The sequence below is a fragment of the Lathamus discolor genome, chromosome 1 (genome assembly GCF_037157495.1).
Source record: "Lathamus discolor isolate bLatDis1 chromosome 1, bLatDis1.hap1, whole genome shotgun sequence".
Classification (NCBI taxonomy): Eukaryota; Metazoa; Chordata; class Aves; order Psittaciformes; family Psittacidae; genus Lathamus; species Lathamus discolor.
This window is the reverse complement of record NC_088884.1, coordinates 66,809,452-66,831,431: the sequence shown is the minus strand read 5'-3', so window position 1 is coordinate 66,831,431 and position 21,980 is coordinate 66,809,452. Positions and strand designations below refer to the sequence as shown.

General features: G+C 45.9%; 1 protein-coding gene across 8 annotated transcripts in view; it reads left to right on the top strand.

Annotated features, from left to right (window-relative positions):
- The first annotated feature begins 987 nt into the window (after nucleotides 1-987).
- The window catches only part of LOC136013062 (glutamate receptor ionotropic, NMDA 2B-like), a 106,024-nt gene continuing 85,031 nt past the window's right edge, over nucleotides 988-21,980 (top strand). For 2 of the 8 annotated variants that reach the window (XR_010612141.1, XM_065676330.1), the window contains exons 1-2: nucleotides 988-1,275; nucleotides 20,382-20,824. The gene's annotated coding sequence lies outside the window, so the exon portion shown is untranslated. Of the gene's footprint in view, nucleotides 1,276-19,441; nucleotides 19,607-20,381; nucleotides 20,825-21,602; nucleotides 21,777-21,980 lie in introns of those variants that run through there. The other 6 variants (XM_065676349.1, XM_065676340.1, XM_065676358.1 and 3 more) reach the window with 6 other exon arrangements.

The following is a 21,980-nucleotide window of genomic DNA, read 5'->3' as shown; positions in this document are numbered from 1 at the left end:
GCTGAGCAGGAACAAAGTCCTTTTTTTAGAGCTTGAGGAGGCACAGCCTTCCCTAGTGCTGACCTCTGAGTCTCTAAGAGCATCCCCTCCTCTGGGAAGAGGTGGTGAGGCAGCCTGGCCATTCCCACTGATACTAATACTGATATTGGTTTCCTGCGGATACTAGTGATGGCTGCAGTGTGGTATGTACCGGGAGAAGGCACAGGGCTCTGACCACTGGTGGGGGTTATCCCCTTTGCAGCGTTTGATGTCATCGGTCCTCCCCATGGCTTCAGGTTCAGGAAAACAAGCTATGGCAGTGCTCACTTGCTGCACCTCAGTGGGCATGGCAAGGGCTGCCTCGTGACTGCCTTTTGACAGGGCACTTTTTGCCACCTGGTGAGAGGCAGGTTCGAGGTAAATCCATGCACTGCAAATGGTGAAGACTTCTGCTTACAACCGAGCTGGTTACAGAGCTTCTGATATGCAGGTCAAAGCACAGGAGCCCACTGACCTGCAGCGTGGCTCAGGAGAATGCTGGATGTGTCCTTCACCCCATGACAGGTGGTCATGGTTTCTCAGGAAGGCCAGAGAGCAGAAGGGACTCTGCTACCCTCAAACTTTGTCATACAGAAACTCAAGCTTCAGGCACCGCACCCACCCCTTAGTCTCCCTGGCAATTTGGTTTCTGTCTTTCTCATCTCATTTTGCTTCAACATCTCTCCTAACACCCCCCCATCCATCCGTCTGTCTTGTTGCTAGGTGAAAAACTCAGAGCAGCAGCCATTGAAGCTGACTCACGGCCCGTATGTGGGAAACAGAGACACCAAATATTGCCTAATGCCCGGAGTGTGCTGCTGTCAAGACCCGACTGCCCTGATGGGCTGTAATTGCCCTGAGCAGCCTCATCTGGGACCCTCACCCACACACACTTTGCTCGTTAGCCTGGGCGTGCTATATAGCCTCAGCCTTGGTCTGTGCCTAAGCTATATAGTGAGCAGGTTTGCTCTTATCTTTCATGAATTTGGTTGGGCTTTCCGGACTGATTGTGGATTTCATTTGCAGTTGTTGGATGATTGCTGTATTGGCCCTGCTCAGGTGTTGTGGGGCTGAGCCTGTGTAAGTGACAAGATGATCCTGGAGTCCTTATCTTCTCTTGCCTTTTCCATGTGGAGAAGCCTGCCCCTTCTACTCCTTGAGAACCTGGTGGCAAATAGAGATCCTGGGAGGCGCTTGGGTCTTGTCTCGTCTCAGGAACCTCCCCAAGATGCTACACTTTGTTTTTCTTCATCACAGGTACTTCTCAAAGCATTATTGGAAGTAGTGTTGGTACTTCTTTGGCTTTCATTAATCCAGTGCAAAAATGTTCATGTAACAAAATGTGGCTATAAGGAAATGGCTGTTTAGCTACTTCCTGGAGACAAAAACCTCATTATAGCTATAAGACTCCTGCTGGTAATCTTGATGTTTTTGTTAATTTTGGATTGCTGTCCTTTTGTGCTGGTGACCTGAAAACTTTCTGTAGCAACATGGTTGATACACCACCTTGAACCATGTTTCTCCCGCAGCAGGGTGGTGTGAGGTGTCTCACTTTACCCTGTGACAGTGAGTACCAGGCAGTATGAAGAGATGGGGCTTGGGATGCTGTGATACTAAATATTTCTGGAAGAAATATGTAAGGCAGAGTGTGGGGAGCTTAGCCAGATTTTTTTCAGATTTTTCTTGATTTACTTTAGAATGGAAAGTATGCAGTGACTTGTAGTATCCATGGTGATCTTCATTCACATTCTTAAGTAAGACCTGATCACCAATTAGGCTAGCATGGCAATTTTTCTCTTTGGTACATAATGGTAGGCATTTAGGGTGTTGAATCTGTCCAGGTTTTGCATACCTCTAGAAGGCTGATGTAACTACTAACCACCAGCTCTGAAGCTGTCAGCCTGGCTTAGGGAGGTTATTGGAGAGGATGCAGGAGCATATAGCTCTCCATTATATCTTTCTACTCCTGCTTCTGATCTCATCTAAGTACTAAGGGTACTTCAAATTCATACTCTTAAATCTTCCTAGAGTGCAGAACCAAAGGCTTGATTTGGAGGCAGGTTAATCTGGCAGAATAATTGCTCCTCTCAGGATCAGGAGAGGAGAAACCAATTTATATATGTAATTTTGGGGCTTTGTCATGACTGCTCACTGCACAGGACAGGAGCTCATTACATGCAGTTGAAGCAGCCTGGGTAGAATTTTGATTTTAACCAGGATCAAATAATAGACTGCTTTAGGGTCTTGCCCCACTCTGGGAAGAGCATTGCTAAAGTGGCTAGAGTATATTGGCTCATATTGCATAGTGGCTGGGATGGAGTGCTGGGAGATAAAAAGCAGATTAATTGAAGGAATGAAAGACAGTTCACTATCAGCATAGCATAGAGATCTTTGCTTAGGTGTATTGTACTGTATGCTTTCTTCTTTACCATGTGTACTTCTCCTATTTGGGTCCATGGGGGAGTCCCATACATTGATTCATTTTAGAAGCCATATTCAGACCTTGAGTGTTGGTCAGCTGTGTAGGTGACGACAGGCCCTGTTCCTTGCAGTGAAAAGGGACTTTAATTTGGCTCTTTCATGAGGTCCAGTATTTGTGATGTATTCACATTTTGCATCAATAAAATGAAGTCTTAGTTCCTTCTTGTACTTATGTGTAGTGTGCTGTTAGAAATAGTACGTATTTTTAATGTTTTGATAGCTTTTTATTGAAATAAAATGGAAATGGAAACCACATTCCTTAAATGAATTTTATCTCTATGGCAGTTCCAGCAATTCAGATCTGTGTCAGTGCCAGTTTATTGCAGTCTATTTTCTCCTCAGTGAGCATCTGCTTAACAGTTCAGTGCAGATACAGACAGATAGGAACATTCTAGCATGCACCTAACTCCACCCTGGGGCATGGCAGAAGTTACTTAGGGTACTAATTCATCTCTCTTAAAGCAAAAAGATTTTGGTCAAACAAGATGTTTTGACCACTGAACAGGTTAAAATGATCTTGGAATAACAAAATGAAGATTATACTCTCCCTCTCCCTGTTATTTCCCTCAACCTGTTTTTCCTAGCAGCAGTATGTTAAACAATTGTTGCACAAATTGTATATTAATCTTTGCATGCTTTACCCTGGTTTACTATCTTAGGTCTTGTGTTGTAATGTAACATAATGGCTATGACCTACTGTAACAAGTTACAGAGCAATAGGCCATGAAGCTCCACAAACTCATGCTTTTTCCCTTCCTCTTTCTGCCCACTGACTATAGGATTAATTTATTTTTTAAGGCTTATGCACTCTCAAATCAAGAAATGGATCTTAGTATCATGTGGAGAATAAGTACAAGATTGAAATCAAAGTGCTCTTGTCGATGTTTATGGAATTGTTTAAGAAATACAATTTTGGTTAAGCTGAGCATGGAAACAGATATAATTATCCAACTAATGGGAAGAGTACTGTGAAGAAGGAGGAGGATGACTTCCTGCTCCAATAAAGGTAGGGCGCTTTCCTGCAGTGGAACTGCTGTCCTTGCCACTGAGCAGTGTCCAGTCAGCCATAGATTTGCGGTGCAAAATGAGGCCAAGGTTCTTTAAACAACAAAGAACTATCTACTATTTTGAACAAAAGAAAACTCCTGTGTTTGTACCTTTATGCTCCTTAAAGAAGCTGCTTTTTGAAATGTTCCTCTGTCAAGAAGCTTTCTCTGAGCAGTGCTCCTGGAAGGAAAGGATCTGGTTGTAAGGGTCTTGCTGCAGGGTTCGGATACCACTGAAGAGACCTCCTAGGTCAGTGAGCTTAGTTCACCACTCTGACAAGCCCTACCTTAGACAAGCACAGAGGTAGGTACTTGCTGATGGCCATGCTGTCTCTGGCATGCATATGCATAACTATGCTTCCTTATAGGGTTGCTTGCAGAGCTGGAGCTTGCATACTTGGTGGGGAAACAGGCATACATCCAGAGCAAATGGACCCATTTGCTGTCAAACAAACAAGAACCGTTTTGCCAAATAAGGTGCTCAGACTTTCAACTGGGAAAACGTGATGAATTATATCTATCTCCAGCATGCACTTCATGTAGAAGATTTCAAAGTGATTTTCAGGATTCTTACTGCTGTGTCACGATCTCGGCAAAATGGAGGGAACTGGCTGCTCTCTCCCATGAGAGACCATTGCAGGGACACAGCATTGTACTTCCCAGAAGAAGGTATGGTACTTGTGGTGAGGCAAGCAAATATCACCCAGGTGACTTTTGGACTATTCTTGGCAAAACTAAGGGCAGCCAGGCCAAGGTTTTCTGTTGTCCCACCTCCCCCTTGTTCCAGGCCTTAACTTATTTCAGTTTCTGCTCCTGATCCTTGTCACAGCAGTGGGAAGCAGAAAGGAATTCATTCATGTTTCAGAACTCCCTATCCTTCCCCCTTAGGCAGCTGTGTCTCTTCCTGTCAGACAAGTGAGATACCTGTGCCAAGACCCTGGTGCTGGTGCCTTCCCAGCCTTGGGGGGTCCTTTGAGGTCACCCTCCTGGCTTGTGATGGAGCATTGCCTTAGCAGTGCCCACACTGCTGGCTGCTGCTTTAGGCACACAAGAGTCTTAGAAAGGCTGCCACCTGCTTCTTTGCCAAAGGTGTGGTAAAACTGTCTGCAAGAGTGATGAGTCTAGAAATGCCCCTGGAGGGGGGAAGCAGTGATGGTGAGAATGGAGTAGGGTCCCCACAGCAGAGAAGTCCTCCAAGCATGTGTTTTGAGTACAGGGATCCCTCTGGCAGCAAGTGGCTGGTTCTCGCAAGTTTGCTACATGAAGCTTTGAGAAGAGAAAGTAATTTCACCTGCAAAACCATTAGATAGCACTCCCCCCACACTGACTTTGAAGTGGCAGACTGGTATAGGGAGAAGCTCCTACAGGAAGTGCATGGAAACCCAGCCTCTGGTCATCTCTGGCTGAGATTCCTACTCCTTTAGAGCAAGAAAAGTCTTTTAGCTTCTCATGTACCTGTGACCTTGGTTTGGCACGAAGTGAATACAAAGCAAGCAGCAGCTTAGTGCTCAGAAGTGTAGCTAGCTAACTACAGCTGTCTTGGATCGCCCTTCTGCAAGATCTACAGATTGCGAGGCAGGAGTGGGGGTGGGGGGAGAGGATTTAGTCAGCTGATGAGCCTGACTTCGCTGTCTCTTTCAAGAAAGCGGATTTATTGGTATTAAACATGTCTCTCTTAATTTGGGTGATTTAAAATGGAAACTGACTTTGAAAGGGGATTTCCTATTAACTAGCTGGGAAAGAAAAATAGGATAATACCATCATCCCTATACAGGGCCTATAGATGAGATGCTGGAACAGAATGATCTGGTTAACTGCTGCTGCTTCAGAAATTATAGCTTCTCTGTAAGAGTAAGCCTTGCTCAACTTCCTCTGTGAGGAATGGTTGTATGGATGCTTCCATAAAGTTATTTTTATGGAAAAATGAGCATTCTTACAGGGTCCTTTGGGGCTCAAGTAAGAACCTACTAAGTATGAATTCTGAGGGCAGGATCAGGAGTGTGCCCAGCTCTTCCATGTGTCATGTTTGAGGACAGATGGAGACACAGACATCAGAAGACTGGACTGAAGATTCACATTTATTACCATGCAATTAATGCCAATCAAAACTTGGATTAGTTAATGATTTTAATAAGAAAAATAAAGCCTTGTCTATACCCAAATTTGCAGTAGTTTAATCCAGGTTGGCCCAGTTATCAATTTAATTAAGTCTATGCAGCCCCTTTATGTGGAAGAATTGATTTACTTAATCTGAACCCTTTTAGTATGCTTCAGTTAAAATGAATCTGTATGAAGGGATGTCTGTACGGCTAATGGAGGTAGATGTATGTAAGTTACGTATGGATAAACCAAATCCAGATTTCATATCAACAGGCTACTGCACCTGGGCTGATTAATGGCAGGGGAATGCCACATTAGCATCATTGCATGTCACAATTAGGATTTTTTTAATGTCAGCATACTGTATCATGGAGCATTGTAGATGCGACTGTCAAGCCCAGCACTCAGTCTGGGGGCCAAGGCCTTTTCCAAGGTCTGTCAGTCAGGACACAAGGCAACACGTACTGGAAAGAAATAACCCCTTGATTAGGCTGAAACACCTTTGCTTTCATTGCTTGTGTCTGGGTAAGGAATGTGTCCTTTTGCAACTAATTTCCTCATTGCACACTCAGCAGTTGTGCAGATGCTGCTCAATGCTTGTGATAGGGAGATTTTTTTTTTCCTAATGTGGCCTGGGACTTGGGCTATGGGTGATGTGATGCAAAGTAAAACACAGATAACTCCAAGAGAAGGCAGTTCTGCCATGCGCCTCCTGAAAAGCTCCTTCTAAAACTATGCCTAGTGCTCAGAGTTTGGCCTTGAGCAAGGCAGTCTTCCTCTTAAGTCTTCTCCTTAGACAACTTGAAGCAAATCACGAGAGTGATCCCAAACCCTAATGGTGATGAGTAAAAACAGTGTATCTCAAGAGTCCTTTAGTTATCTGGACTGCCCTTGTATGCCACCCATACCAGACAGATGGTGCCAGCATGTGAGCCCCTGAGCTCAGTCATCTTCTAGGGTGGTTTCTGAGGTTGCCCAAGGCAGCCTAGGGAATCGCTTCCTCAGGTTGTCGTGATTTAAGCCTGAGTACACGCAGCAGCTGACTCACCCCAAAATGTCCACTTCCTCTGAACTCAGCTGGCTGCAGGCAGTGGGGCCAAACCTTCAATTTCTGGAGTGTCATGAATGCCTTACACGAGTTTGCTGCCTCCTACTTGCTCATGGTATTTGCTTAAAAACTCCAGGACAGTGAAGCACAGATAGGACCTTCTGTATCCAGCTCTTTTGTATAGGAAGCTAAATGATGGTGCGACAAGGGATTTGGTGTTTTGGAGTCACTCGTCCTGGCCCCAGGAAGTGCTGACTACCTTTTTCAGAAAAGCGGAAAAACAGATAAAAGAAAGAGCAGGGAGGGGCTGCAGCAAACAGGCACTTGTGGATCTTGCTGCTGTTTGTTTACCTCCTGCCATTGTGGTTTGCATTCCCTGGGAAACTTGTTAACAAAAGTGCGCAAGAGAAATTGGGCTCTGCGTGCCCTGTGGCTGTGGTATCTGGTTGAACCACTGCCCGCTACAGGATGGGCATGCCATTGCTTTTGCTGAGGGTCTGCAAGGACCCAGAGGCACATAAAAGCATTTTGCTTCTTTCTAACAGATCTGGGTGAAGCTGCAGGAAACGGTCAGTGTATTGCAACAGCCCTGTTGAGCCAAAGGAAAACATGAGGCAGGTGGCGGGTGCTTGGATCATGTGTCTTGGTCTGACGTTGGGGAGCTGACACTTGGTATGCTTGAAGTTTTTGAGACAAACGCAAAAAGGATCTCCTAACCAGCTCAAAAGATAAAAGGAACTGACAGCTTGTAATCGCTTGGGCAAACTGCATGGAGGCAGAGCAGGGACGGTGCTGCAGGAAGGTGGGGGGTGCTTTCCTGTGTTGTCTGCCCTGAGGCCGTGAAGATCAACTGCCCCGGAAACAAAGTGCCCGGGGAGAGCGGCACGGACGCTGCTGCGCCCTTCGGGGCACAACATGAACTGGGGCTGGGGCTCACCGGGTGCCCTGCAGTGAGCCTCCACCTGTGGGAAGGGTCCAGGAGAACCTGACCCTCTAAAAAGGCAGCCGTCCTGCAGTCCTGTGGTGCGTTCCTCCACCCTGGATCCCAGCAGGCTTACTGATCACAAGGACTTCAAGGACTACAACTGAAAGCATTTCCATTCCCTGCCCGAGAAGGCATTGCTGGATCCATGGGTGGTGATCCTATTTTCTGTTTTCTTTTTGTCTTCCTTTCCTTTCTCCTTTTCTTCTTCTAGTGTTTTATGTGCGAATATGATTTTTGTGCCTCCTGACACAGTTTAGGGAAGTTTGCCATAAAATTAATTGTTTCAGTTTTTAATCTCTGGAAAGCTTGTGGTTTGTCCTGTGAAGTGTGCAGGGTATTGTAAAAGACCACCTTCCCCCACGCACGCCGAGCAGAATGGGACAGTATGTAGGATGGTTATGGGAAGAGCAGAGATGGGGATAGGCTTTAAAACAGTGCTAAGCCTTCTCCTCGGGTCTCAGCTCTGTCTTTGGAGACACAGGAGGGCAGCCTGTTGCAGCTGTCAGAATGTAGAGAGGCCAGGGAATGAATGGGGGACAGGTTGGAGGTGTGGAGGGGTATATAAATGTAAGGCCTATGTTGAAGATATGACTGCTGTCCCAAGTTGCCCTCGTTGGTATTCTGCATGTGCAGACCAGACTGGTCAGCATGCCACCTGGAGATGGTACAGTTCTGTGTGGATGTTGTGGAGCAGTGTCCTCACCACCTTCAGTGTGTGACCACCAGGGTAAAGGGGAAGAGACAAGGAATAAGAGAAGACTGGTGATCCATGCAAGACAGGGAAGTGTTTGGTGCCTGTATGAGGGCCATTCCTGGTTGGACTTCCTTGGCCTCTGTGCTTGTGTGTGTTACACGTATTGATTAACTGTGGGCGTATTGGCTGCTTGGCAATGGCATGAGCGCCTTGGCCAGTGCTCGTGAGTGATAAGGGAAGAGAAAAGGATGAGTAGGAGTAGGTCCTAGTTATGGTTGGGTGGAAGAGCTGCTGAGACATAAAATGGTGGCGGGCCCACTGTCTTTTGAATTGATTTGCGATGGGTTGCTGCAATCTGCCGTGGTTGGTTGCTTGGAGGATTCGTGTTGCTTGGCAACCCTGTTGTCAGGTTCATCTGGCATTACTGGAGGAGGGGGCACTTTGGAGGACACTGCTACTGGGAGGGGAAGGGGGAGCTAGGGGAGGAGGGTAAGTATGATAACTACAGTGATACACACTGGTTGTGCTTTGCTCAGGGCTGTAGGTGGAGCAAGAACTGGGTCTGGTTATGCCTGTGTGTGTCCCTCATGGATTTGGTGGGGATAGGGAACTGGTGAGTATCTTGATGCTGCAAAGGGGTGTGGTCAGGGCAGTTGACGAGGGGGCTGGGCACCCTGTATTGATACCTGTATTTAAACCTTGGGTTTTGAAGAGGCATATGGGGTGTGAGGACCCTGCAGCATGCCTCCCCATAACCTTGTGAAGGTAGGCTGGTAAACATGGGGGCTGTAGTCTTCCCATCCAACATGGTCTTTCTCAGAAGTTTGGGCTCACAGACCCTGCAGAGTGTACTTCTGTACTTTTGCAGAAATTGGCTGAGGACAGGAAAGCCATGGGACAGGTTGCCCAGAGAAGCTGTGTAGTTTCCATCCTTGGGTATGCTCAAGACCCAACTGGTTAAAGCCCTGAGCAACCTGATCTGGTCTCTCAGCTGATCCTGTTTTGAGCAGGCTGTTGGACTAAAGCCTCTTGAGGTCCCTCCCAGACTGAATTATCCTATGATCCCATGACTCCCTGATGGTGAGGAGTGGCTGCTGTTCCTCTGTCAACTGTGCTGTGAGAGTCAAGCACTTCAGGTCAGTACAGCAACTCTGTAGTTTTCAACCGTTGCAGCCACCAAGAGAAGTTTGAAAACAAAAATATCAAATGCAATGACAGCCAGATATGCAGTTGATAGTGAAGCCAATTGTTCCTATTCACCACCTTAAGGAGATTACACTCCTTTCATTGCAGCACACTGAGACATCAAGCAGTTCTGACCTCTGTCAGACTTCAAAAGAAACAACTGATTTTAAAGGAGCCAGTCCTTTCTGATGAAAACTCTGAAACTGGTCTTGAGCTGTAACTCCAGGGGACATTTATCATCTGTACATATGCTAGATGCTCGCAATCATAAAGCTTGAGGTCTTCCATTATTACCTGAGATTGTGTGATCAGTTATTTCAGTTCTATTCAGCTGAGCTATAGCTGCTGTTGGTCTCACAGAAGAGTAACTGGTGTGTGGGGGATGGAATTGTCACCAGTCTGGTATTGCTGGTCTGTGACTCGGGAAGTTAGCCAGTATCAATGGTCTTGTCATGCTGTTTCCATGAATCAAAGGAACTATATACAACTCAGTGTATCTTTTGGGTGAGCCGATTTAGTTACAGCTGGTATACCTAAGGACTTGTTGTTTCCTGAACTCCTGTAGAAGCAGATGATAATAGCCAGTTTCCTTGCTCATAATTTCCATGGCTCTCTTACCAGTCAGCCCTCAAGGCAGGAGATAATCTAACACTGCTCCATGTTCGTGTCGTGTTCAAGTGCACCAGTGCCTCTCAGAAAAGCTGTCCTTTCAGAGCACTGGATTGCAAAGTGGTGCTAGCATTGTGCAGCAGAGATGTATTCAACACCAGCTCTTGGTGACCAGAATGGTCCACTTGCGAACCTTTGTAGCACACTACCACCAATCTGTATTCCAAATTATGCAGCTTATCTTGCTCCTTACATGTCTTTCCAAAAGTGTGTGGCCATTACAGGCATTGCACTAGGCCTTCAGCTCCTGCTAAATTGTCATAATATGCATGTTCAGTCATTTACTTGTAACAGCGTCTCAAAGTTTGCTGACATTTCTGTAGCCTGTTCTGGGTAACACAAGACAGCAAGGTCAACAAGGAGCCATCCCATCAACACTGGATTTTCTGGAGTCGAATCTGCTGTTGCTTAGCCCAACAGAGCCACCAGCATTGGGTTGACTCCTGGTAGGTAAAGGGTCCTCTTGATGTGTATGGGAGAAAGGAGTGTAATAACATAATTCAGAGCTAGAATTGCCATTTAATGGGTTTGTCAAATACTGTACCCTCCCAACAGTCTCATTATTCTCTTCCAGCATCTCTCTTCCTCCTTATGCATATGCTGAGATGCCACGAAGAACAATATAACAGAGACCCAGACCTCCTCTGATGGTTCTGAAGTCAAAAATATGTGGGAAAAGCAGCATTAGTGATACCTGTTTTTCTTGCATTAGGCAATGGACTGTCCCTTGTGCCATGTGTGCCACTGAGACAGTGTCCTTTGCAGGGGCTGTTCTACAGCAACAAAGCTCTTGGCTGGCAAAGGCAAGAATATGGGAGTCAATGGAAGTTGTCATGTGAGAGACACAGATCAATTATTAAAAAAAAAAAGAAGTACAATTCCTTCAGGTAGCATGAGAACCCATGGCCATCCTTGACCCGGAATAAGGACATGACCATCAAGGACACAACAGCCTGCAGGCTTGCTCTTTGTAGCATGAGAAAGCCTGGTAGCACGGCAAGCTCAGCAACCAACTTCTGAATGACATAGGGGCTGGAGCAGAGATGCCCAGCTGCTCTTTTGCCAGGAGAACGAGCTACAGCTCCCCAGGAGCATTATGTACTTGCATCTGAAGGGCATAACAAAGGACAAATGGCTCTATAAAACTGGTCAGAGCATAAATACAGGGGATTGCCATGAAAAGAGCACAGAATATAGTCACAGCTTCTCCCCTTCTCAGATAAACCTATTTATGAGGGCAAGAGGAAGCCAGACCTTTCACTGTAAGATGCTTTGAGCTGTCCTTCCAAATAAATGTTGCCTTGCTCTAGTGCCCAGCCTTTGTCCTTGGACTGGGAAAGTTGCCAGAGTGTGGCCAAAGCCCTAGGTGGGCATTTTCTAAAGATGATGACGGGAGAGGGACAGAACAGTGTGTGCTTTTCTGACCTCAGTGATTGGTAAGGGGGTGAGGAAAAGGCAAGGGAGTTCTTTCCCATGCCTGGGAAAGGTTCCTACATTCCATTTTCCCACCGCCAGGCCATAGAAACACAGTCACCACTTGGGTCCTCGTAGTAACATGTTGGGGAGAGGGCAAACTTACAGGCTTACTGGAGGAGCTCAGCTCGACCTCACTCTGTTGAGTTCATAATCACTGTGGAGGTGAAAGAGAGCTCATGTTTGAGTAAGGCCTGGTCCTGGGATCAGGTTTACAGCTGATGTGTGTTTAAAAAAAAGGCAAAAAAAACGAGTAGCCAGAGCATGAGCCTATCTGTGGGCTGTGCGTACAATCAAGATGCTGAGGCTTGAGTTTGGGTTAGGCCTAGAATGAAAGGGAAAATGCGCTGCTGGGCTTCAGCTGAGGTAAATGTCCTCCATTTCAATTTAACGGTAGATTAAAAGAGGCGGCTGAAGTGTACCAGGGGTATTTTGCTTATTGCCACTTCCTAGATGTCTAAGTAAAGGAGAGAAGAAGCTGGCAGTTTTCTTTAGAATATAGAGCAATCTGACAGAAATCTTAATGCTGCTTCTAGCTAGAGGGCTGAACTATTGAGTCAGCTGGCTCACCTGGAAACAGCTCAGGCAAAGGAACACTGTCTCCATCTGCATAAAGTAGGTAGGCATCCTTTTTTTTCGGGAAGGTGTGGTGGTGATGGGGCAGCATGATAACTGCAGTTGTTGGGGGTAGATACTCTCTTCTGGCCCTGTGAATTCAGATTTAGCACACACTTTTTCACCTTTTAACTTAATGAGACTACTAAATAAACAGGCGCAGGAGCAGGCGACCCTGATCCTGCTGGCTTTCAACTGACCATGGATGCAGTGGTTTTCAGAGCTACTTATAAGTTCGTTAACATCTCTCTTCTGTTTGCCCCTGGGCAAGGAGTTATCTCAGGAACCACAGCTGCATGTTAACTGAGATAATTTTTTACTTTTAAATGACCCTGCAGAAAACATTTGTCTTAAATGAGGTGGCCAATACAAATGTGCAATAAATACTGCTGTGAACACCTAAACCAAACCCTGTGGGAACATTACCAGCTTGCAGGCTCTTGGTTCACTGATGAAATTATTGTTACTTCTGTTTTGAAGAATGCTTTTCAGACCCACATCTCTGTTAGGAAAGTGATCCGCTTTCCCAATGCCATGCAGCTCCTTGTTCGGAATCCTTGTCAGTACGAATAATATTTTCTTTCGCTACCATTTTTCCCTCTGCTTGGAAAGTTATTTGCAATACCATCTGATTCACATGAGGGAGGAATGAGAGGAACAGAGAGAGCCTCAGTGCTGTTACTGACCCCAAATTTTTCTGGAAAGATCTGGGTCTGTTAGGAGGTCCTGAGAGATGGGGATTTTCAGAACAGTTGTACTGGCAGGAAGCTCAGCTGGTGACACTAACCAGTGCCTCTGCTTTGCCACATTGCTATGAAAGTGAATCCGCTCACTGGATATGCCCTGTTCGATATGTACGTGTGTATTAAATGGTATCAAAAGTTCTGACAGAGCTTGGCAGTGAAGAAGGGTATGAGAGGTGGGTAGGATTTAATCTTTGCTTTGTGCATATCGTTTTCCTGTGTTAAGGACTGAAAGGAATCCATGGAGAAAAGATAGGAACCATGTGTTTGGGAAGAAAAAAGTAGTGATGCTTTGGTGACAGTATTTTTAGGTCATAAGGTGTTTAAAAAAAAAAAAACATTCTTTGGAAGGAAACCAAATATTTGTGTATCCTGCTGCTGCCAGCTTTTGCCTCAGTGATGACATGTATATTTTTAAGAGGAATTTATTTTTTACCTGCAGTAATTTAATGTTCTGAGTGAGTTTATAATAGCATTGGTTAGCTGGTAGCATTTAGTTTAAGTGAAATACCAGCCCTGATGTCTGTATTCCACTTTTATCAGTCTCAGAGCTATTTAACTTTACTTATTCCTTTCACAGGAGGTGGTTCATGTTGTAGCAATGTCCCACAGAACAAGCATTAAGGATTTGAGGCTGTGTAAGTGAAGGTGAAGTATTCTGTGTAGCCTGAAGAAATCGGTGGGATAGCAAATGAAAAGCTGGGTATGTCCCACTACTGTGTCTAGACACCATTTGAAGGGAGTAGGATTTCTGTGTAAGAAAACTTATTTGCGGTAGCACTGATACTATTGCACTTTGACCCAACTATAACATACGGAGCAAAGAAATTTCATGTTATTAACTATGCTATTATCTACAACAAAGCAAAATAAAAAGTGAAAAGTAGGGAGTTTCAGTGACCAAATCTTACTGCCCTGTGTTTATGTAGTGGATGGTTTCCCTGGTAATACTGAGAGCTGGGAAGCTGAATTTCTTGGAATGCGGCTAGCTGAGTTTTTGCCTTTATGTGGATATTGTGTTAAAGACAAGACTGGCTAGGTAGAGCCATGGTATCCGATCCCTGAGGGTGTGTGCAGCAGCTCTCAGTAGCACGACCAGTAAACGAGATAATTGGTGTGTTGGTTCTCATCCAATAATAATTTATTTCCTGAGAGCAACTTCAAAGCTTAATCCTAGAATTAAATCCCCTATTCCTCCTTGGGATTTTAATTTAGTTTTGAATGCTCTGATGGATCCTCTTCTAGAACATTGAAGACAGCTTTCAGATATAAGGGCGATTTTCCTGGCTGCTGTATGTCCTGTATGGCGAATAGGTGAATGCAGGCACTTTCTTGAAAACACTCTTTTTTAGCTTTTCATCACAATCAGCTGGCAAAAGCTCCATCTTATCTCTTACTGAAAGTGGTTTTCCAGTTTCCTTTAAACCATGAAGGCAATCTGCCTAATCCATTTTGCAGCTCCTCCAGTAAGGAGAAGAGTGTCATTACTTGAATCTGGAGAGAACCAGTAAGGTTTTCATCAAGCAGAAAGTTGATTTTAGAAGAAAACCCCGATAATCTGTTTGCCTCGTTAGGGTTGGAACAGGACGGAGATGATTCCTGGAGGGCTGTGGTTTCCCATTCATTCAAGTGTGTCAGGAAATCATGCCTTGTTAAGATGAGCGAGGTGCAACAAATTCTCCAGCTACTGGAATTATCTTTGCACCCCAGAGGTGGAAGAGAAAGGCTTCTTTCTCAGTGCAGAGTGGTGTAAGGCAGTGCTTCAGCCTTTCCTTCTTGTTTCTGAGTACCATGTGAAAAGGTATGGCATGTAAGGCTAATGTTTGTTCCATGCTTTGATATATGGTACAGCATCTGATTATAATTACTATTTATTATTAGGTCTGGTGGCTTTCAATGGATAGGTTCTTCAGTATGGGTGAGCTGTAGATAGAGGAGCTATGTATCATCTTAAAAAAGTGACAGTGTTAGTTTGAAATCTAGTCTGTGCTTTTGCACTTTAAAAATAACACATTTCCATTTGAAAGGAAGAACTCCACAGTTTCTTAGTTGAATGTGTATGTATTTCATATATTAATGACCATCCAGGAAAACCAATTTCAGTGAGCCTGATCTTCCATACTCAAAAGAATAAACCAAGTCTATAAAGACACAGAGAAAGCTATTTCTCCTTTAATCTACTTCACACTTCTTTTGATTCTGCATGGCAAAAAACCAGTCTGTTAGTTGTTTAGGATTTCTGGGGACAGACTGACCATGGCAGAGACAGTAGTGGATGCTGCAATTATTGTGATGTAAAATGATGAGAGCTCAGCTAAGTGTCCTGGTATGACAGCTGAGAGAACATACATCGTTTCAAAGCAAATGCAACAGTGCTTACAGTTCTCTTCTGCAGAGCTGCTGGCAAGGGTGAGTGTCCTCTGAGCCAGCAAGCAAAGTGAGCGTTCTCTTTCTGCCCAGGTGTCTTTACAAAAGACTGACTAGAAGCACCCCAACCCCTCTGAGTGGCTTCTGGCTCATTCCTGCATTCGCATCTCTTGGTCCTGGGCCATGTGCAAAAGAAAGGATAAAAGGTTTCCTGCCAAAATTCAGCCAAGTCCTTCAGCCGGGTTGTGACACTGTCAGGATTGTGTGCTTATTTCTCTGTTTGCTTTCTTTTTAATTATCTGATAAAATTTCTTCCCGCTGCTCTTTATGCAGCGTAACATGGCATCCTTGCTTATGGATCTGTGGTCAACATTATGGTGGTGTTCTAAAAATGTCATAGGCTTTGTACCTCACCACCAGAACTTCCCACAGTATTTCAGATGGTGGGAAGATCTGAGATGTGAACATAGTCTTTTGTCCACTTTATAGTCAGATTGGCAGAGTGTACTGGGGTACAGAGCACTGTATAAAACAGCTGGAGACCTGGTTACCATGCTCTGCAGCCCATTGCAAACACCCAAAGGTATAATGAAAAACCTTTTTAAGGTGTGAATTATCCAGAGCAATTGATCCATTTAATTAATTATAAGAAATAGCTCCTCATAGACATGGCTTTTCTTACACTTGATGCAACTGCATCTGTGTTTGTGCAGATGACCTATAAATTGCCAGTCTTTTCCCTTAGCTGCAGACCCTATTTATCTAGGGACGTAATTCACTGGAAGTGGGCTCTGATTTTATGAAGTTAGTGGGGCATTCACTGAGAATTAAAGATAGTGGAGGGCCTTTGGTGTCTGTCAGTGCTGACAGATGCTGTTCTGTGGTGGCAGAACAGCTTTGCTGCTCAGCATCCTCCCAAACACTGTGTCTGCCATATCCAGCCCTGGTTGCTTGTAATATAAGAACTTTCATCCACATTCTTTTATCTTAGGCAGGACAAGAATAATATGGCCCTAAATTTATAGTAAGCATGGACACATTTAAAATAAATCCCTCAATTTGTCTTACAAATAACATTTAAGTGTTTTTGAATTGAGGAGATGGTTGAAAACCCATTTCCAGTCAGAGATGCTATTTGTTTCATTTTATGGAGTTCATTCATCTTAGTTGATTAGAAGAAAAATAAAGCCAACCCCAGCTAGTGAGAGTAAACCTTGTCATAATACTATGCTGCTGGAGATTTTGTAACAATTTTTATTTAAAGCCTAATTCCACAACCATTATTTACAATAAAGATTACATCTTAATCTAAAAGTAATTTGGGGGTTGGATGCCATACAGAATCTCAAGAAGATAATTCTGAAGCAGCCAGCATTTTTGCGTGCTCAATTTCAAACTTGTAATTGAGCCCAATTTCTTTGGTCGGGGGAATGGACCACCTTTCTCTGAGAAAGGTATCATATCAGACACTCGGGCCCCTAATCACTGTAGGGAACTTGGCCCTTTTGATTTGAGAGAATGATAAATTTACATAGATATAACATTTAAAGAAGATGTACATATACATCTATTAAGTAGAAAGGCAACTAGCCTTATCCTTAAAATTCAGCAACAACACAGGCTGCCACATACCATGTAACTGTGGACTTCTGTAGTTTTAGATGGAAAACTTGTGGTGGATTAATTCCTTCTAAGGTCACAGAGAATGATAATCTTAAATATTGCTGACTTGCTTAAAATAATTGCAGCTGTTCTCTTCTGATTGATGGGCCCCTTTTCAGAATGGTTCCTAAGATACTTCTTAACCCTCCATTTTGTGTTTCTAAGCAATATGCTGGATGACAACCATTCCATCTCTTTTTTGTAAAGCTCCTTCTCTGCTTGTTTCATCCCTAAAAATGTAGGAGGACCTGCACAGTCCTAGTTTATCCCTTCTTGCCATACAGAAAGGAAAAACATCCCTTGGCCAAATCCTATCTGCTATTCTTGTATCACTATCATCAGTGAAAGGAATGAGAAAGTCAAATGACTAATCTCTTCAGCTATTAGCAACTTCTGTATGTAAGTATCACTCTACATTCCTTTCCTCCAACTGTTCTGAGATAATTTCAGATTACTTCAGGCTTTGGCTAATATGTCTTCCATTTTTACTGAAATTAGAATGAAAAAGATCAGAGTCACTTTTTTTAAGCATGCCTAAAAATGTTAGGAAAATCTTTCCAACAGAACAGACCTTACTAGCACCCTCAAGAAGATCCTGGCTGTCAAAATTAAAATCTTGGTGTCTGCTTTTGGCAAGGAACTCAAGCACAGATTGATATTGCTTGTGGTCACTGCAGCTATGAAAAATACCATTGCACACTCACTGTACATGGACACAGAAATCCATTCGAGCTCCAGGTGGCATATTGATACATGCACAGGATGCTACAGCCACATTGTCATCCATAGCCTTCCTGACAGACCAGCAAACCCTGCTTGAGCCATGTGGATGAATTCTGAGGCACCAGATGTCAGGAGCTGAGGGTTGAGAGACAGTCCGGAGCTGCTGTGGTGTTTTTAGGAGGTTTCCTCCCTCAGGAACCTCAGCCGTACCTACGGCCCCGTAGGTACATACCTGCAGCAAAGGGCCAGCACTGAGCTCTTGGCTGCTCACTGGAACACAACTCTTCAGAATGTGGGATCCAGCCCTCCTTGCCTGTCTTTTAAGGGGTACATTCTTCACCACTCCTGAAAACAGAGCATGCCTAGGTAGGTACAGGCTACTGTGTTTTTCTTGAAGGATGCTTTTAGTGAGAGGGATGCAAAGGCTGGACTGTGCAGCCCACATCAGAAATGAAGCAGAGATGTGGTGTTGAGCATGGGGTCTGATTTCCTGCAGGATAAGTGCAACTAGCAGGGCAGCAGGGGGAGAGCTTTTCTCATTGCCCTTGTCTCCAGGGGGTCCCTGAAGGCCTGGCTGAGCCCTTCCAAAGTTCCTGCCAAGACCCAGCCAGTGGCAGGGTGGGAATTTGTGACTCTAATGTGACTACATATCCTGAAGGATGCATTTGGCATGCTGCTTGGAGGGGCTCTTGTTATCTGTCTTGCCTTGTTTTAGGGGTAGACTGCAGTGCTGTGAAGGGCAGATGGGCACGCTCTGCTCAGGCCACCCAAAGCTAAACCCGGGCATGGAAGTGAGAGGATTGGATCTGTGACCACAGAGGGGTTTGCGCCATAGGGGTGAGGCTGAGAGCATCCCAGGTAGCAAGGGCACAGACACCAGTGGGCAGGGCAGCGCGGGGTGTGCAAATGCATATTGCTTTCTGTTCAGACTGATTTTGTGTTGCTTAGCTTTCCAGGGGGCTCTGAGAATAGCAATTAAAGTGCTGAGTTTAATTGTGGAGTATCCAATTTGGATATTAGCATTATCTCCACTCTCATTCTTTTATTTCAGATCCAATTCTGCTGGCTGAGGGCCTGTTCCTTTCTTCTTATTACTACCATTTTATGGTTATTGTTAATAGAAATAAATATATATATATATTTAATCATTCCTAATCTCAGTCGCTTCATTCCACGTGGGTCACAGTCCCAGGGGGCCGCACCCACGGCTCGGTCTGGGTCTCAGCCCCGGCCTGGCTGCAGGCACCAGTGCTGCTGGGGGCCCTGTCCCGGGCTGCTCCTTCGCCCCTGCAGGGCACTGGGGGCTGGACCTGCCCCCTCCGGCAGCGGGTAGGGGTGGATCTCCTGTTCCCTGCATGGTCTCTCCTCCTCCTCTCCCCCCCGTTCTAACCACGGCTCACTCGCACAGGCTCCCGCCCTCCCCCCCTTCCCCGAGCCTCGATTTTTTTCCCCCCTCCCCACCATTTTCCTTGTGTATATTTTCTTATTACTAATCATTAAGCTGCTTTATCAGCTCCCCTTCCCGTGCTTTCTCCAGCTCCGGGAAGCATTCTTGGAGCTTTTCTATTGCAGAGGATATTTTTCTTTTTTTTTTCTTTTTTTTTTTTTTTTTTTGCTTAAATGTATTTTTAGGGTGATGCTCTGAACACTTCCCCCTCCCCGCCCCATATCTCCTACCCGGGCAGTGTCATAGAAGCGACTGAAGTTGAGCATGTCTGAGGCGGATCAGCCTTGCAGGGAGAGAGGGGGGCAGTAGCTGCTCAGAGCAGCCCCGAGTGCTTGGAGCAGGATTTGCTGGTATGTATGTGGGTCTGTGTTTTATGACAGCTCTAAGTGTGAATTGTTTGCCGTGAGAGATGGGAGGGGAGAGGGAAATAAATAAAATAATACCTGCGACTTCATTAAATAAATGCCTGCAGAGCTATAATCCCTGTCCGCGTGGGCTGGAGGAGCTGGGGGGGGGGATTGAGGGACGACCCCCAGCCATCAACCCACCCCTAGGAAAAAAGCATCCAAGTGCTCAACCCAAGCCCCAGATAGCCAAGGGCTGTTTTCCAGGGGGAGGGGGGGAAGCATAGTGCAAAGCGGCCACACAGCAGTTGACCCCCCCAACCCCACCCGTGGCAGTGCGTGAGTGTGTGTGTGCTCCCCGCGCAGCCCATTGAGCAGAGCGGAGCGGTGCGGGCAGCACTGCAGAGGGTGGGCACGGCCCTCGCCAGCCCGCCGGGGGCTGGGCCCGGGTGGGCGCGATGCTGTGCGTGCGTGGGGAGGGGGGGGCCTCGCCTTCTCGCCGCGATTCACATCGCGCCCGCTTCTTCCCTATCTCGTATGCATGCCTATCCCGGGAATGGTGTAGTCAGCCCGTATCTGAATTATTTAGACACCCGTGCCAGCTGGGTTTTTTTTTTTTCCGTTTTTTTTAATATATTTTTTGTAATTCCGCTTGTGTGCACTGTTGGGAAATGCGTTTTGCCTCCCTTTCTTCTCAAGATATTAATGTCTTTGTTGGGGAGCGATTTTTATCCCCTTCAGACCCCTCTAAAACAAAATTGATGCTTATTTTTCCCTTCAGGAAGGGGACGCTTTGAGGATAATCATGCTTCACAGAAGAGCGGCACCGACCTCCAGTTGCTTTAAACACAACCTCCTCCACTAGGGCTCCAGGAAAAAAAACCCAGAAAAATAATAAGAATAATCATAAAAAAGGCTAAAGGAATGCTTACTCTGGAACCTGCATTTGACGATCCTCACCACTTGTTCTGAATATCCGCTGAAGTGATTCTCTCCAGCTTTTGAATTTGCACTGCTTCAAGACGCAAGATTGCCACAAAGAATCCTCTATTTTTTTTTTTTTTACAGCCAAATAGGATTTTCTTTGTAACTCATTTCCCAACGTTTGCCCCCCCTGACCCTTATTCTTCTTATGTGGATATGCAAGCAAGAAGAGACTGGACATTCCCAACATGCTCTCTCCCTTGATCTGTCCGTCTAGAGGTTCTGCTTCTACAAACCAAGGTAGGGAAATTCCTCTTTCTCTGTTGTACTGGCAGCTCATTCTGGTACATGCGTTTGCCCAGGGAAGACCACTCATGGTAGAACAAAAGGTTTAGTGATACTGCTCTTAGAAGCAGATACAGGGGTAAAAAAAGGGGAGAAATATTCACCAGACATGTTGATTCCCTCTTGGCTCATCAAATAGGACATGAAGGAAAGGCGAGAGGGATGCTTTGAGCTATGAACCGCATTGTGAATCAGAGGAAAGTCCCTTGAGATTTTATTTTGAGGGTGGGCAGGTGGGGTCAGGGAGAGACACAGAAGGAGGAACATGGCTTTTGGAAAGGGTGAAACGATAATTCCTATCCATCTATCCATCCATCCATTCTTCCATCCATCCATCCAGCCGCAAACTGCCTCTTTCTTTTCACTGGTCCAGCGGCTCCTTGCCGTGCTTCGATGTGAAAATAGAGCTCATTAGGAATTACAGTACGTTGAAAGCTGCTTGTTGCCGAGGAGAGTGGTGCATTACTTAAAACCCACGCTGGCCTCTCGATCGTGAGCGGCCTAACACGGGGGCCGGGGACCCGGGGGGCAGGGGCCGCCCCTGGCTCCGCCGCAGGAGCTCGCCCAGCGCCGGGGCGAGTGAGCCTGCTTGCGTGGAGGTTAAGGGCTATTTTAAGTCCAAGCACGTCAAGAGACTTAACCTGAACCTACGAGGTGCTGTATTCAGGCAACTCCACGGGTTTTAATTTATCTCTGTCCGCCCCGCCCCCCCCCCCCCCCCCCCCCCCCGGTGCTGTCAGCGGGCATCGTGGTCTCTCTCTGACGCCCTCCCGCGCCTCACACCCCGCGTCCCCAGCGCAGGCAGCCCCTTCCCCAGCCCACTCGGGAGGGATGCAAAATGGCTATTGTGCCGCTCGGCTCAAGATACGTGAGAGATACCGGTGCATCCCGACCGTAATCGTGACATGTGAGTCTTTCCGTAAGATGGTGGCAAGACAAAGGGAGCGGAGTGCCGCGGGATGTGGGAGCTCCAGGCACAAGGTGTTGAGCGTCTCGGGGTTATTTTAAGCCTGAACCCGTGCCCGCCGCGCAGCTTTGCCCGGCATGCGTGGGGCTGCTCAGCTCCACGCCGGGAGAGGGGCAGGGGAGCTGGGTGAACTGCTGCACCCCC